Source organism: Filicampus tigris, chromosome 22, assembly GCF_054856515.1.
Source record: "Filicampus tigris isolate MCC_2025a chromosome 22, RoL_Ftig_1.0, whole genome shotgun sequence".
Lineage (NCBI taxonomy): Eukaryota > Metazoa > Chordata > Actinopteri > Syngnathiformes > Syngnathidae > Filicampus > Filicampus tigris.
In genome coordinates, this window is record NC_141238.1 from 4348160 (window position 1) to 4363890 (window position 15731).

The 15731-nt window shown below is 42.4% G+C and overlaps 1 long non-coding RNA gene across 2 annotated transcripts; it reads left to right on the plus strand.

The window, feature by feature from the left end:
* The first annotated feature begins 5534 nt into the window (after positions 1-5534).
* LOC147126578 (uncharacterized) lies at positions 5535-9612 on the plus strand. Of its 2 annotated transcripts, none has more exons than XR_015084732.1 (3): positions 5535-5744; positions 7288-7361; positions 9153-9612. It is a non-coding gene; the product is annotated as an uncharacterized LOC147126578 (long non-coding RNA). The 2 variants fall into 2 exon arrangements; XR_015084731.1 differs by having other exon boundaries at positions 9030-9166.
* The last annotated feature ends 6119 nt before the right edge of the window (positions 9613-15731 follow it).

Below are 15731 nucleotides of genomic sequence, written 5' to 3' on the forward strand. Positions count from 1 at the left end.
GACTTAATAATAATAGTCGCGCTTTGTAGAGGATAAAGAATATATACCTGTAAGTGTCATGTTATTTGTGTACTTGTTTTGCTCTGCTGTTTATTTTCAAATTTCTATCGCTTAAGCCCATCCATGGCATTTTGCATTGTTTGTTAGCTTCAGGCTAGTGGACTAAAAGGGGAAGTAAACCCCCCCAAGTTTGCCTCACAATAATATGTTGCATACACCCCCACTAGTCGGCTCGTATCGTGAAAATGCGTACTCGGTTTACATCCCATCATCGCAGTTAGGTTTGTAACAATCAGCTATTTATCTTAATCCATGTTGTCGCGCGACGCTATCGCTGCCTTCCAGCGGCGTTTCCGCCGTTCCTGAAATATGATAATGGCCAACCGCTGAACATATTTACGGCCCACCATAAAAACCCCACACCACCTTGTCTCCCGTATCACATCTATCACCATAATGTGGATATCTGTGTTTTGCCTAACTGCATGGTAATAGCTATAAGGTAATCCACCCACACGTGGCGCGGCAGTCACGAGCATCTTTTAGGAGCGGAGAAGACAAAGGAATGGCACTTTTGCTCAGCCAACTACTTGCGCACAAAGCCGACGGGTTTCTGGCTGCGAGCGCGTAGGACAGCGGGGAGTCTAGCGGCGGCAACTCGCCGGCCGGAGAGATAAATACGCTTTAGTTGAGTTGAGAATTCATGTTGCTTGATTTGTGACTCGCGTTGGTTGACCTCTGCTCAAGTCGTTGAAATGCCGTTCTCAAAATGGAGCGACTGCGCGGTTGCGTGATGAATGCTGTTGTTGTGAAAAGATTGTTACCATAGTAACTGGGTTAGGGCCACATGATAGATAGAAACTGCATGATAACATCAAACTGGAGTTTTTGCATCCGTCTTGAGTTTGCTAGCTCCACAAAGCTCAAAAGCCTTATTTAACAAATACAGCATTTTAGTTTATTATTCATATTTTGGGGGTTTTCGATTCGTTTGCATTTTGTTTTTTTGTTTTTTTTTTTGGTTTTCTTTTCTTGGTTTGCTTTCTTTTTTATTGTATTTTTTTTTTTAGGTTGTGGCTTTGTTGTGTTTTGGGATTTGGAGTTTTGGTTTGGTTAGTGTCCGTTTTTGTTTTCTTTCGGGGTTTGCTTTACTTTGCTGTTGGTTTGATTTGCTTTGGTTTTGGTATTTTTTTTTTTTTTTTTGTTCTTTCGAATTGGTTTTATTTTATTTTGGTTTAGTTTGGAGCAACTGGGATCGGCTCAACCACACCGGCAACTCTGGGCATAAATGTAATTTAAAAAAAATGGATGGATGGACTGATTTGTTTTTGTTTTTACCTAGTATGCTAGCATACTAGCGCATAGTGCTCAAGCTGTGTATCCAGGATATCTGAAAAATGCTCAAACATCTTTCTGTAGTTTTTCGATGTTGTCTCTCTATTTTGTCATCGTTTGCATTCGGGTCCACTCGCAGCCAAGACCGAAGCAAGTTCTTATCCGGTATAAGGTCACTGCACGCGTCGCCCGCGTTCCCCGTTTCATCTGCCATTCTCGATCTCGCTCGTCTCGCCAATCATCCGTCACATCAGTCCTTGGGTGTCAGCTCCTCGCCCGCCCGGCCTCTCGGAGCTGTCTCGCCTCCATGAGATTTCTGTCATTAGCTCGGAGTCTATTTGGGTCCTGCGCTTCTGTTGCTTCTCCTTGCACTTGACGTTTGCTCTTTGCTTGTCAATTTCACTTTTTCTTGTTGGAGATCAAAAGAAACACGGGAACCCCTGCCTGCGGTTTTAGTGTGAGGACGCCGGCGCTCCTCTTTCTCGCCACAACATTAGCTTGACCTAGCAATGGAATCACGGGAGAACGAGCAGAATGAAAAATACCGTCGATAATTTGACACAGTATGTCACCTTTAAGTGGCGGGTACGTTTGGATGTCGATGAATGAAGGTAAAGTCAACTTTTCGACAGTCCTCTTTTTTTTTTTTTTTGCCACCCTTCATTTGGCATCTCCATTTGTTTTCTCCCACCTACTCTTCATGCAGCAGCCATATCATCTCTCGCGTGCCCTCATCAACTATTCCACTCACGGTTTGCGCTTTGCTGCCCCTGGCCCTCGGGTGGTTGCCTCTCCTGAGTGATTAATTGTCTTCCCGGGCTTCTCCCAACGCGCCCCAACTCGTCCATCTACCAGCCCGCCCCTACTGACAATGAGATGAGAGAAAAGTTCCGCCGTCTCATTGGAAATCAGATTTAATATGATCACTCGTATATTGGCAGAGGCGGAAAATCCAGATAAAGTACTTAGAAAGTAGATACAGTCCTGTAAAAAAAAAAAAAAAAATTACAGACTCTGAAATGATTCCGTCATTATCAGTAAAAAGAAAAACTAAATAAGCAAAGTACAGATATTTGGTGTAATCTTCTTACATTTTTGACCTTAAGAACTATGTGCAAGTTAGAGAAGGAGCTCCATTTAGAAAAAAAAAAGAGTGCTTTGCTGCCATCTTGTGGCATCGACATGCAATTACAAACCTTTTTATGTGGGTGTGTCAATTACTTTTGCAGCAGGGCTTGGTCTACTTTCTTTCATGACTACAGTCAGTTCGTTTCTGCGTTGCTGGTGCTGGACTCGAACCAAAAGCGCTGTTATTTATTACAGGCCCGTCAAGGCGCTTTGCGCAGTTTATCCCTCATGCAGCTCCCGCCCAAAAAATGTGAGTGAAAAATAACCCGTCACGCAGCCGGGAGGGGAAATCCCCAGCTGAGTCATTTGCAACCGTGGCTGAAGGGTCCACACAGTTACAGTATTTGACCCCAGGTGGGACTAATGGTGCGTTTGGCAAGAGGAAGAAAAAAAAAAAAAAAGATGAAGTTTGGATACATTTGTGCTGCTCGCACAGCATTTAAAGCAGTTTATAACAGGACAAAAGACTCCCTATGACTGTCAGAGAAATCATTCTAAAAGTCTCCAAATTGGTTGAACAGAGTTGCACGGCCTACAACGTGGCTTAATGCAAAAAAAAAAATGTGACAAACGTGATGAGAACACTGACAGTTCTCAAGACTGTTTCAAGCTCCCCTGTGAAATCTGCTCCGTAAAAATACACGCGTTGTATATTGCGTGACTTGTACTAATTATTGGATTAGCATAAGAATAATTGATTCCAAACGGATTCAATAGTGTAGTATGTGGGTGTCCCATCCCACTCCCATAGAAAAAAAAAATCCTGTACCATACCGTTCCAGATCATAGTAAAATAAATAAATCAATCAATCCTGTCCGGACCGGTGAAAACGACTCACACTCCTGTACCGCTCCCATTTTGGAGGTAAAAAAAAAAAAAATATATATATATATATATATATATATAGCCCCAAACACTTTTTAGGAACGTGATATAGCTGGAGAAGAAAATGAAGCTACGCGGGCACAGCCAGCACTTTGCTTAATGGCTGCGCTGCAAGGGAAATAACGATCCATTTTGCTCCATTATCTTTTCTGTCGGAGTGACGACGCTGCGCCAACAAAACACAGAGAAGGTTGCTGCCTTAATTGAGGAGAGGAAATGGAGCTGGGAAAGAAAAAAAAACCTTTGTGGGTGGCGGCATTCATGGAGATGCCGTAGGTGTGGTTTGGATGTTACTGCGAACAACACGAACAATGACCGTCGCTCTCTGTTCTTGACAACCGACATTTTGTCTTCAGGCATGATGTGTCCATTCAAAGCCTTGAGAGCCTCTCTGGGTCCCAGTCAAGCTCCACTCAAACTTCAAGCGTGGGTATAAAGTGGTCCTATGCTCCTTTATGAACCCATCGCAACACTCCACCAAAGTGCCGAGCTATCTTTTGTCGTCTGTGTTTGGCAAGAAAGTTGCGGGTCATAAGACGCAAACGCAAAACAAATCAAAATACTCGATTTTGTGTGATGGAGGACCGAGCTTTCATTATTTGCGTTATACTCGACTGTATAGGGGACCGTTTTTTTTTTTTAAATTTTACATGGTGTTGTGTACCACATGACATTTTATTTGAGGTGAGGCATTTATTTGCTGGGATTAATTGATGGTAACATTTTGGGGTTTGATTATTGATTTGCAAACTCTTTTTGCACTTTCAGTCAAGGTTGCATGCAGACATGCAGCCCAATTAAACTCAACTTCTTGCTCAGCTTCATTTCCCCCCAAATCCCACAGTAAATCCTCGTTTTCATGTTCCCCGTCAGTCCTCCCATGGCTTGTCACAACAAACGGAGCGTTAAATGACAACCGACACCATTTGAATGTGTTCGGGCTCTTCTTCTTGGTAGCGGTAAATCCAATAGTTCCCGGCCTCGGAGAATATTGCACCTGAATGCTTCCTCCGCATTGTTTTTTTTTTTTTCTTGGCAGCGGGCTCTCTAATCTGTAATCACATTGTCCACAAATGGCACCGACGGACAAAAAAAAAAACGCTCTCAGAGTAGACCCGATGTGGCTATTTATCTCTGTTATCTCATTCAAACAAGAAGTCCACGCTATTAGGGGAGAATATTGAAGCAACGACCCGGGGAAAGTACTGGCTGTTTTGTTTTTGCCTCTTTGCAGCCTTCGTTCTGCTAGCCTAAGTATTCGCACACTGACTTTCCGTGCGTGCTATGTTTGCATCGATCATCGCGATCAGCCAAACGGGAGCACGGAAAGCTTTGATTTTGTATTCAACTCCAGTTGATCCTGAAACAAAACTAAAAGTAGCACCTAACAATGTTTATTGTAAAAATGCCTACCAACACGCGGAGTTGAGTAACTTTGATTCAAATAAGATTGCAGAAAGAGGTAAAAAAAAAAATTAAAAAAAATACGGACCTCAGTTATTGTATCGTAAATCAGTTATTGTAGTACAATGTCGCGCCACACGGCGGCGCCTCTTTGTTTTATTGTGTGAGTTGGTCACCTATTTTCCCCTGAATTTCTTCAGTTCACGTTTTATGATTCATTGACTCGCTATGCTCTTTTGTAACGCGTGGTGTGCTGGGAAAGTATTGTTTTGTTGTAAACAAAATTAAACAACGGCTTGTGGAATGTCAAGAAGTCTGATTGCTCCTTCGGCTACCCAACAACACCCATTTCATGACAAATTACGCCCCTCAGCTAGCACCACCACGCGTTACATTAAATGCAAATGTATTGTACCAAACATTTAAATACAATTGAGTTGTACTTCCTTTTTCATACCGCTAGAGAAAAGCCAAGGACATTCGAACATGAATGCTACATATCGAAGCTGCGGACGTCTGCGCATAAAAGATGGAGACGCCAAAAGCGGAAGGAAAAAAAAAAAGTTCAGATTTCACAATAGAACTCTGATTCTACTGTTGTATTTGTGTCACTGTAAGAATTTTTTTTTTCATTTTATTTGATCTAATTAATTTCATTATTCAATTGGTTTTACTGTATCCATTTTATTTATTGAGCTTACTTTATTGGAGTAATTAAAAGTAAATAGCGCAGGTTTTGTTTCTCTTCTGCTGCACAGCTGTTTGTAATCAGCACACCTGCCTCCTAATCAGCTCACTTCTCGCCGTCATTTTGCCCCCTTGGAATTCCTCACTCTCGATTTCAAATGTTTTCTTTTTCTCCCCATCTCATTTCCATCTGCTATCATTGTAATGAATTCAAATCTCTTTTTTTTTTTTGTAAGTTGCTTGTAAGTTGCTTGAGAAATCAGCCGGTGTTATTGAACTGCGACTTTAACAAAGAGAACGTAAGGTAAGAACAATGTGGTTCTATTCTGCGTGTAATAATACATACAAGTACTTATATGTTTACTTTTTCTTTTCTGTTTTTTTTTCCCCTCTGTGTTTTACAGTTGTAATTGTAATTACAGTTGTAACAAATTACAGTTCGACCATCTGAAGTGGATATATGATTGCGAGTTTCAACACAGTTGCTTTTACTTGATTCAATTTTCACTATGTTCCTTGTACTTATGTTTTGATATACAGTTAAAATCCTAAACAAAATAATCACATTAACGGCTATTGTTCTTTATTCATGCCAAAACGCATACAAGGTTTTTCATAAAATAGACAAAACAAATGTAAACACTTCCACAATGGTTGATAAAACACGTCATTGCAAACAAAGTTAATGAATGACCAAGATTCAAACGCAGTAGCATAGCAGTGAGTGTTCATGCATAACAGGCAGAGGTTTTAGTCACAAGAAGTACAGTAAATGTATTATCATTGTAAGCCACTCTAATATTATGCGCAGTTTGAACATTTAATTCAGTTATTCTTTTGTCTACCACTAGAGGGAGCCACACTTATGAAAGTTACTGCTCTAAATGGCAACGCTGTATTTGTGTTACAGTATGTTGTCAAAGGTTCAGAAGATATATTTGATGTCGTTCTATTCTTGTATTAATACTATAACTGATGTTTTAAGGGCGGCACTCCACTTTTTATCAAAGCGCATTTCTTTGACACTGCTCTCATCAGAGTGTGCAGTTGTGGTGGAAATACACTTGTCCAACATTCTGTAGTGTTAGTTAAGGGACCTTGAGGTACATTTGGGTCCCATTTTTTTTTTCCCCCTCTCTGTTGTCCCATATTGATGCTGCTGCAGTGGCGACATCGGCACTGGCATTGATATATCGTTTGCTCCTCATCCATTAAAGCAGCCCTGACAGGTAAATTCCCAGGAGGAGGTGTTCAATTAAGAAGCCAGGAGAGAGGAACTGTCGCTTGACATTCACAACCGTTTGTGGTGGCACATGGGCGTACACACAGGGACGATTGTCGCCTATTGATGTATATTACGGTGGCAGTTCAAATCTAAATTCTACTATTTTTTTTTTTTTTTCCACCGTGAAATTGTCTTATTTATTCCCAGAAGTCGATTCTCTTTATTTGGTCATGTTTCTCATGGCAGCACTGCTTCCGCTTTGGTGTGTATGGATGTTTTTTTATTTTATTTTTTATTTTTTGCGGGGGGTTGAATCAGATTTCAGCATGTGTTGCCATGTCGATCTAGTCTTCAAAATTAGTAGTGATGATCAAAATAACTTGATAATACCTCCCTCCGATATTATTGTTTTATTATTCTTATATTTATTATTGTTGTTATTGAAGATTCATTGAAGGCTCTATAAAGGGGGAAACCTAAACTCACTGCATATTCAAACAGCGCTGCACCACTCAATCAGTATGGAGGGTACTATGTTAATTTCATAGTAACGCTCTTAAATAATCCGTTTAAAAAAAAAAAAAAATGATAATGTTTTCCCTTTTTTTTTTTTTCTTTCTAGGAGTTAATTGCTGGATTCTTCGCCCTGTGTGCTATTATGAGTCTGCTCGTACGCCAGAACGTGGTGCCGTACCGGTGAGTTCAGTTGCTAACTTCCCAAACACTCTGACGTGCCGCGTTTAAGCATTCGCTGCGACGGCGTCACAAGATCCCGCCAAACAAAATGTGCCATGAGCACTCCAGTTCTCAGTGACTCAAATAAACAGCAAATCCAAGAAGGCCAAAAAAAAAAAAAAAAAAAAAAAGAGAGAGAGAATAGTTGTCCCGCCTCCCATTCTATCTGAGGGTTCACTGTACTGTGTATAATGAAACTCATCTGGGGGTGCTTTAAAGTTCATCCGCTAACGATAGACAAAATGAATGGCGCGTACACGTCCATGCAAATTTCCTCGAGCGAGCCAGCTCTCCCCCTTTAGAAATCAATATAGCCATTTGTTCTCAGATGTCTTCATCGTGACGCGCCTTTGCATACTTAATGAACTTTCACTGTTCACTGTCCAAAGCTGTATTGATCTTTAAAAACGGCTCGCTCGCATTCAGCGGAGATTTTCCACTCAGATACTTCCATGCATCAAGCAGCACTTTAGTCTCCTTTTTTTTTTTTTTTCGCCCCACCCCTTCTGCATTCCCCAAGCTGGATCCTCTCAGTCACTTTTTTTTTTTTTTTTTTTTTTTTTTTAAGCCATTGGCAATTCATCCACAGTCCTTTGGAGACAGCTGGTTAAGAGAAGGGTAAAGGTGAAGCGTTGTGAATCTTAATCTAATTAAACGCAGGCAATGCGCTCCATCGGTGGATCTCGCTCGCCAATACTTGCGACTAATGAGCTCCAAGGTCAGCAGTGGCATGGCCACGCCCAGATTTACTTTTGCTTCGCTTTCAGCCAGCCTCCTCGGAGGCCAATCCGCTCGGCGGGGGGGGGGGGGGGGTTTCAAATGTGGATGTGTAAGACAAGTCAGATGGAGGAGGAAAATAGCAGGAGGGGTGTGAAGCGAAACGTCATCAATTTCCACAGGTGCACGTTTCTCCAAATGTACTGGCAACTTGTCGATATCACTGCCGTAGTAACGTGGCCGACTGGCAGGAATAGCATCATAATGTGACCACAATGGATTGCAAGGTTTAAGCAGTAGTGACACATGCAGACAGAGCGTGCAGTAATGCTCACGGGCATATATTCTTTATCCTCTGCAACAACAACAACAACAAAAAAGTTGCGGTAGTCACATTTTATAAAGCTGTTACTCTCAAAACAAAATAATTAAGAAGCGCTTATTCCACGGTAAAGTGAGCACAACGGGGATTTGCGTTCCCTTTTTTAAAAATTCATTTCATCCCAGTCATCCTCACATTTTTAATTGAAATTTTTTACTCTAAAGTTACGTGCATAAGTAAACGGCATTTTTATTAATTTTCTTTTTAATGTACCCATTCGTACTCCCACTGGATGTTTTTTAAGAGACTAACTTCCCAAATGAGAGCGTTTTATTTACTATACAAACATTCAGGGCCTCATGAAAGTGTTTGAGAAAGCAAAGCGTTTGCGGGCGTTGACTTAAGCAAAGCCGGATTGCCAGTGTGAAATTAGTTTGACCTGCAATTATACTGTGTGGTTAGTCACTTGCACTTGGCCATGTCTGTATTTCTTCGGCGCCATCATATGCGCTAATTGCATAGTCAACAATAGGACGGCGATAGTCGCCATCGAGCGCTACGCGTATAATCAATTTACTTGCTCCTTTCAGACCTTCATTCCGGGAGTCCGTCTGTAATTGTTTTTCCCCAAGCTCTCGGTCCGATAACAAGCGCCGACAGCCGCGAGGAGTGACTCAGCCTCGCCCTAATGAGCCTCTTTGATGCAAACGCAGGCCGAAACGCCGCGCTCGGCCCACGTGCGGCGCAAACGCTCCGGACAACAGCCGCCGGCGGACGGATGAAGGTCATTGGGACGCGTCGTTGAAAAGAGAGAGATCTGTCACTCTGCCGGAGGGACAGCCAATTTCCTCCGCCCCAAAATGCATCCAGACGCAACTGGCACGCCTCAAACTCAAATGTTACCAGCGACTTATCGTCTTTTTGCAGCTTGCGGCCGAAGGAGCCTCATCCGGAACCGGTTGAGCTTGTGGATGTAAAGGATGTTACTCAACCAGCTAGACAGTTGATACCGGCGTGCGCGTGATTCGGTGAAGCAGCATGTGGTTTATTCCCCGTTTGTTTTCCCTTTTCGCCTACAAAGTGTATTGATTGTAAGTCGCTACAGACTGACTTAGAAGTAAAAAAAAAAAGAAAACCGTTCTTGACACATAAATGCAAACGTGTTGTGCTATACTAGAAGTCATTTTTAGCCATCTCCGGGGGCGGCCATTTTGTCACTTCTGTCGACTGAAAATGACATCACAACTGCTCACAATTGTGATGTCATTTTCAGTCGACAGAAGTGACAAAATGGCCGCCCCCGGAGATGGCTAAAAACGAGTGGATGAGATTGACGCAATATTTATCAGAATGCCCTGTTTCAACTAGTGCGCTTACATACAACATATTCTTGAGAAAACAAATGTTTGCGTTGACTTCCGCTTTAAGAATGTACTGTTCTTGAAAGGTAAAAAAAAAAAAAAGAAAAGTACTGTACTGGATTAAAAGCAAAAGATGGACATAATCAGCATTCTCTTCTTGTCTTCTGTCCCCTTTTTTAGTGCAACAGCCTTTCAAGAGTTTGCCCTCTGAGCTATTTTGAAGCGCCACTACTCGCCTTTATTCGCCTCGCGATTGACTGGCAGCTTCTCGCACAGTAAAATATTTACAGCGCAACTGTGGTCAATATTGCGGTGAAATATGAAATAGCTATTTATGTACTCATCTAACAGTGAGAGGGGGAAAAAAATGGCGTTGCGTGCATGTATTGGCGATTAGCGCGCGTCTCTAAACGTGCCTTAATTTGCAGCGTTGCGTTCTGTACTTGTTGAGTCGCAGCAGTGCAATCATGTAAACGATGGCCGTTGAGTTTGAATAATTGACACGGCGAAAGGAAAGTGGGAGTAGTCGTTTGTTTGCGGCCGCGGCGCTCCGCCCGCCGTGTCTTCCGTCGTCTCTTGTCATCAGTCAGCGGCTTGTTTGGACAGATATAGGACAAGCTTGACGTGACAAATGAAGCTAGGCGGGCTCCGGCTTCCTGTGGGCCAACAAAGCGCTGGTGGATCACGAGCTAGCGAGGTTATTTTCCAAAAAGGTTACACCGCTGTTGGGCTGACAGCTGAGCTTTACGAGGACATAATCGGCTTGGCAAGTGATCCAATTTTGTTAATATTTTTAAAGTTCATCAGGCAGCAGATGTCAACATGATTTTCCAAATGACGGCTGTGAGACGACATTGCATCCATTTAGCGGTTTAATATCGTAAGCGAGTGAGCCGCGCCGATGAATTTATGAATCCTGCTACACGGCACGGAACGGATTTTGAACTTTAAAAGAGTCCCTCGACACCAGGGGGCAGCATCACACGGACGGGCATGCTCCTACTCTATGGAGGATAAAGAATATATGCCTGGGAGTATTGTTTTATGCCATATGTTGGTATCTTCAAACAGAATTAGTTTGAAGGTTTCTAGGCCCATTTTGCGTCGCAAGTTAGCCCATCATGCATCGTTTGGCGCTCTGCGACTAAATGGAGCTGCCAGTGCCCGTTCAGAGAAGACTCATTTCTTGTTTGACTTCTTCCAAATCACGAAACAATTGTATGTTTGAGAACTCGTCTACTGCATTCCTTGCTCCATACAATTTCTCCACAGTGAAAACAATTCCAAACAAAAACAAGATTTTTCTGGCCGGCAGCTTTTTTTTTTTTTTGTGGTGCAGGCAGAAGGCGTCAGTGGCTGAAATGAACTTTATTACATGAGTGGAGTCGGTTTGCATATGACCTTTTAAATATAAATGGGGTGGGGGAAAAAGTCATTATTGTGCTGACAAATGGCGAAGTGACAGTTTGCTTCGCTTTGTCTGGCTCGGGCCTCAAAACCAGAAGCTCTCCTCCGTCTGGTTAAATATGTAATGTGCATAATCGAAAAGTCACACTTATATTTGTCAAAAGCGATCGTTGGCTGACATCATCTTCCCTGCAAAGCAGTCCACACTCTGAGGTCTACATTTGAAGTCACTGACTTGAAGCCGCAGCATTTAATCATTAGAATTAATATGAGCGGTAGACTGGTTTTAAAGAGAATAGCATCTCTGTGGGCATTCGACTGGCTTGGTAACAAACGCTTCAACTTTGATTGGAATGGTAAGAAATCATGTGAACCTCTGTCAATGGGTCCTTATGATAGTATGTAATGAGTATCCACTATCTATTAGGGGAACGGCGGGGTTATGATTACTGGAGCAAAAACAATCTATTTTTAATTTCCGAGCCATATTGGCTGTGTTGAGTGAATGTAGCTTAATTTGCCACAGGGTGTTTATTTTACATTTATCTTTGTCCCTTAGATTAGCCTCAAATGGCAAACCAACATTAAAAAAAAAAAAAAAAGAACACTCATTTATTTCTAGCAGCAAAGATTTGCTATTGAATATGCATTTCTTTTCTATACCACATAATGTACCACCAAATGTCAGGAAAAGCCTACTGGAACAGCCGAACTTTATTTGGGTTTATTCAGAGGCACGTTAAATGGTGGCTAGCATTAGTTGAACGGGTGTGTCGACTTTTTTTTTTTTTTTTTTTTTTTTAATCTACAGCTGATATTAGATAGTGTACTCTTTTATTTGTCCGTTTGTATATTTATTTCATATTCCACCCTTGCAGACGTGTACGTCAGCCATTCTAATTTGCATATTCCCAACCGAAGGCTCTAATGGAGTTATTACTTCACAACCCAAGTTCATGTTCCATACTTGTCACGCTCTAAATGCATTTTCCATATTTCCGACTCCACTGGGGGGGGGGGGGGGGAGTCATCTTCATCCTGTGTAAACCCTTCTAATTGATGCTTCAAAAAAAAAAAAAAATATTCCTGCGTCATTCAAAGCTCAGCGGAATGACACTAAAACGTCTCGGGCCCGCTCTCGGGGACAGTGAGATTATTCTTTTCAAGCCAGCAATGTCAAGGTGACTTTGCTTGTGCCAAAAACCATATCAGGCACCTCAGTTACGGATAAGGAGTTTAAAGGCACAACCTCTCGATCATATCGGCCACGCTGTCATTTGCCCCGCGCGCGAGTGCGAGTCCCTCCGTTGTTCCGCTCGTACTCGGTGGAATGAAGTGAAAATCCAAAGGGATTCTCGGGAGACTTAGTGTCGCCTGCAATCACTTTTTTTCTCAACCCCGACGCGGTCACAGTTGCGCGTTTCCCGCGCGCGGCCTTAATCGGCGTATAATTGCCGCCAACCTGCTTCAAACAGGCGTTATTTTTCACTTAATTCTCGACCAGCTGGCGGAACATGACAAATGAAGCATAATTCTAAACGAGACCACCTTTCTTTCCACAAGCTGTTGCTTTGCGATATTCAACAGCAGAATGTGATTCGCGTAAATGTGTAACCTGCGTACGGATTCGCAACCACGGTTAACAAAAAGTAGAAAATAATAACAAATGAAATAAAAACGAGGACTGAAACTACATCTTAAGTTCATAAAACGAACTAATTAGGTCAATTTTTTTTGTCAATTAATATCATACATTAATTTTTGGGTTCATTTTATTTATTTTGGTATTACTGTACATCCCCGTACACAGAAAGGAAGGTTAAAACTTGTTTGAGGTTTACTTTACTTTATTGCACAATACTTGGCGAACCTTTTCTTGCACTTGACAAATGCTCCATATATTAAATATAAAAAAAGAGAAAATGCTGAAACAAACAAAAATAAAATTCACATAGTTCATGCATGGAAGTGCGCTAGCCGAATGCTCACACGCAATGCAAATTACCCCAGGTGGGCTAACAAAACTAGCATCGCTGTTTCTGTAGTCATAAACCTTAAAGCAACCGACGTTTGGACACAAACGGCGCAGCAACACATGTGGACGGACAGTATAACAATACTCGCAGGCGTATATTCTTTATCCGCTGCAAAAAACTGACTGAAACCTAGTGGGTCACTTAATTGTGGAACTATTTGTGCATGTCTGCATTATACTGCCCCCTGGCCAAGGCATGCACAATGCCGGCAGCGCAATCTCAATGGGCATAGAAGCATGACATCATTACTGTAAGTTTTTATAAAGTACTGTAAGTGCTATTTTTTGTTTGTTTGTTTAGAAACGTGTTGTGAAAAATGTTGTTAGTGTTTTTTGGGGGTCGCCGGAATGGATCGAGCGCACTAATTCCATTCATTTCAATGGGGAAAATTCCTCTCGGGTTTAGTAAATGACGTCGGCCGTCGTTACCCGAATGCTCGGCGTCAACGGCAAACAAGTCATTATCGCTCATTTTGCAAAGGTCACCTTTTACGGCGAGCATTTTAGCATCCCCGCAATGTTTTTGTTTTGTCTCCACTCCGCCAGGAACCCCGCGCAAAGTATTCACCAAATGAACGCCCTGATTGCGCCGTATTCATCAGCCGTTAAATTGCCTCGCATGAAAAGTGAAATTGTCTGTGTAATGCGATCAATTAAGAGATGCGCTTTGGGAAGCGGCGCCATCCTGCTGTTGTTGTTGTTTTTTTGTTTTTTTTACCCGGGATGGGGAATTTACTTGTGTGAATAATGTTTTATTTGATTTGAGGGGGGGGGGACATTAATGCCGGCGGACCGCCGGTTGATGCTCGCTGCAAGCGTCCCGCCGCTGGACGGCTTCCAGAAAAGAACTCAAGTAACTATTTCTTTTCCTCACGACCACTTTGCGCTCAGAGGAACTGGCAGTTATGGAGTGCTTTATGCAAATGGGGGTCACCGGCGCTCGAGTCGGTGGTGGATTTAAACTCGGAAGGAGTGTATGACTCATCCATAATGATGCCGAAAGAGAGAGAGAGAGAGAGGCTCTCATTGGATCATGCAAAGCAAAGCTCTGGAAGTCTCTGGAAAACGGTATTTCCCTGGTCGAATGAAGACTTTGCTCTCTAAATTGGGATTCTGTTGAATATTGAGGTAAATGAGGTAAAAAAAAAAAAAAAAAAAAATTCAATAACACGCATATGTAAATTAGCTTATTGTAACGACCCTTTTGTTTTTGTTTTGCACGATAAATCAGATGGGACGGGTAATTTTAGATGAGGTTGGGGGAAAAAAAAATGGAAAATCTGTATGCAAAATACTTATTTTAATGAAATATTTTTGATTATTTAAATTTGCTAGTCTCGTTTATCGTTTATGAATAATTCAATTATATCGTGAACTAAAATGAATAGAAATGTAAAACGCACTTAATTTAAAAAAAATATATATTTGTATATACAGTATATGTGCGTATGCATAGACCCATATACACACACACACAGTCTGTATGAAAACGTATATGCACACAAAGAAATATCCATTATATGTACTTTATAGAGGAAAAGGCGCCTCTCCAAATTTTAAGCAGTCGGGCATCTCAATTCGACGCGCTCCCGCATTTGGCATCCTACGGAATAAACGAGCGCCTGGCCAAATGTCATGTTTACAACGCTAAGATTGCGCCCGCGCTGCCAAATAAATGCCGCGTCCGTTCTCTCGATGCATATTTATGCTCCCAGATGGACATTTGTTGAGGCCGCCCAGAATATCATCCATTCTATTAGCGGGAATTAGTATGCTGATGCAAGTTTTGTGTGAATGTCAGGCCGGATTCCGCTCTTGTGTAATCCCTCCCTTAATTGGCCGATAATTGCTGCACTTGCGCTCCAATCAATGGCCAGCGCTTAAAGATGAGGCTTTCCCTCCAATGCTGGACATTGTGAGTTTCATGGCGAGCCAAAGAGGGCTTTCCTGTGTTTATAATGAGCACTGAATGACCCCTTTGGATCGCACGTTAATGTAGCCGACAGGGTCTCCCAAAACGGGTTGACCGCCATTGACATTGAAATGATATCATCGGCGAATGTGCTCATTCGTCGGTTTCCGCTTGGAAATTCTTTACATTCAGAATGATAAAGTGTACGAGTACACAGACCTTGTGCCCTAAGAATGGAATAAAAACCAAACGGCCCCGAAAGTGGGGGGGTAGATCTGGCATCTCCGAGGGCTTTTTAGCGGCCTCCTCAAAGCGAATCTTCCTCGCAAGGTGACACCCTGTCACAGTCACTCGTGACAGTTCCACCCACGGTCCTCCCTAACCTGATTAAAGCCTCTCAGCCGCTGTTGAATATCAGCTTCAGAGCGGGTGGGTGGGGTGGGGTGGGGTGGGGGGCGGTCGGGAATCCGAGGCGGCCGCGAGCAGATGGTGGGCTGATTGAAAGGATTAGTTCAAATTAGCGAGAGGGCTGTTTCCTTGAAATGCGGGAGGATTCATCAAGCGCAGAGGTCGCGGG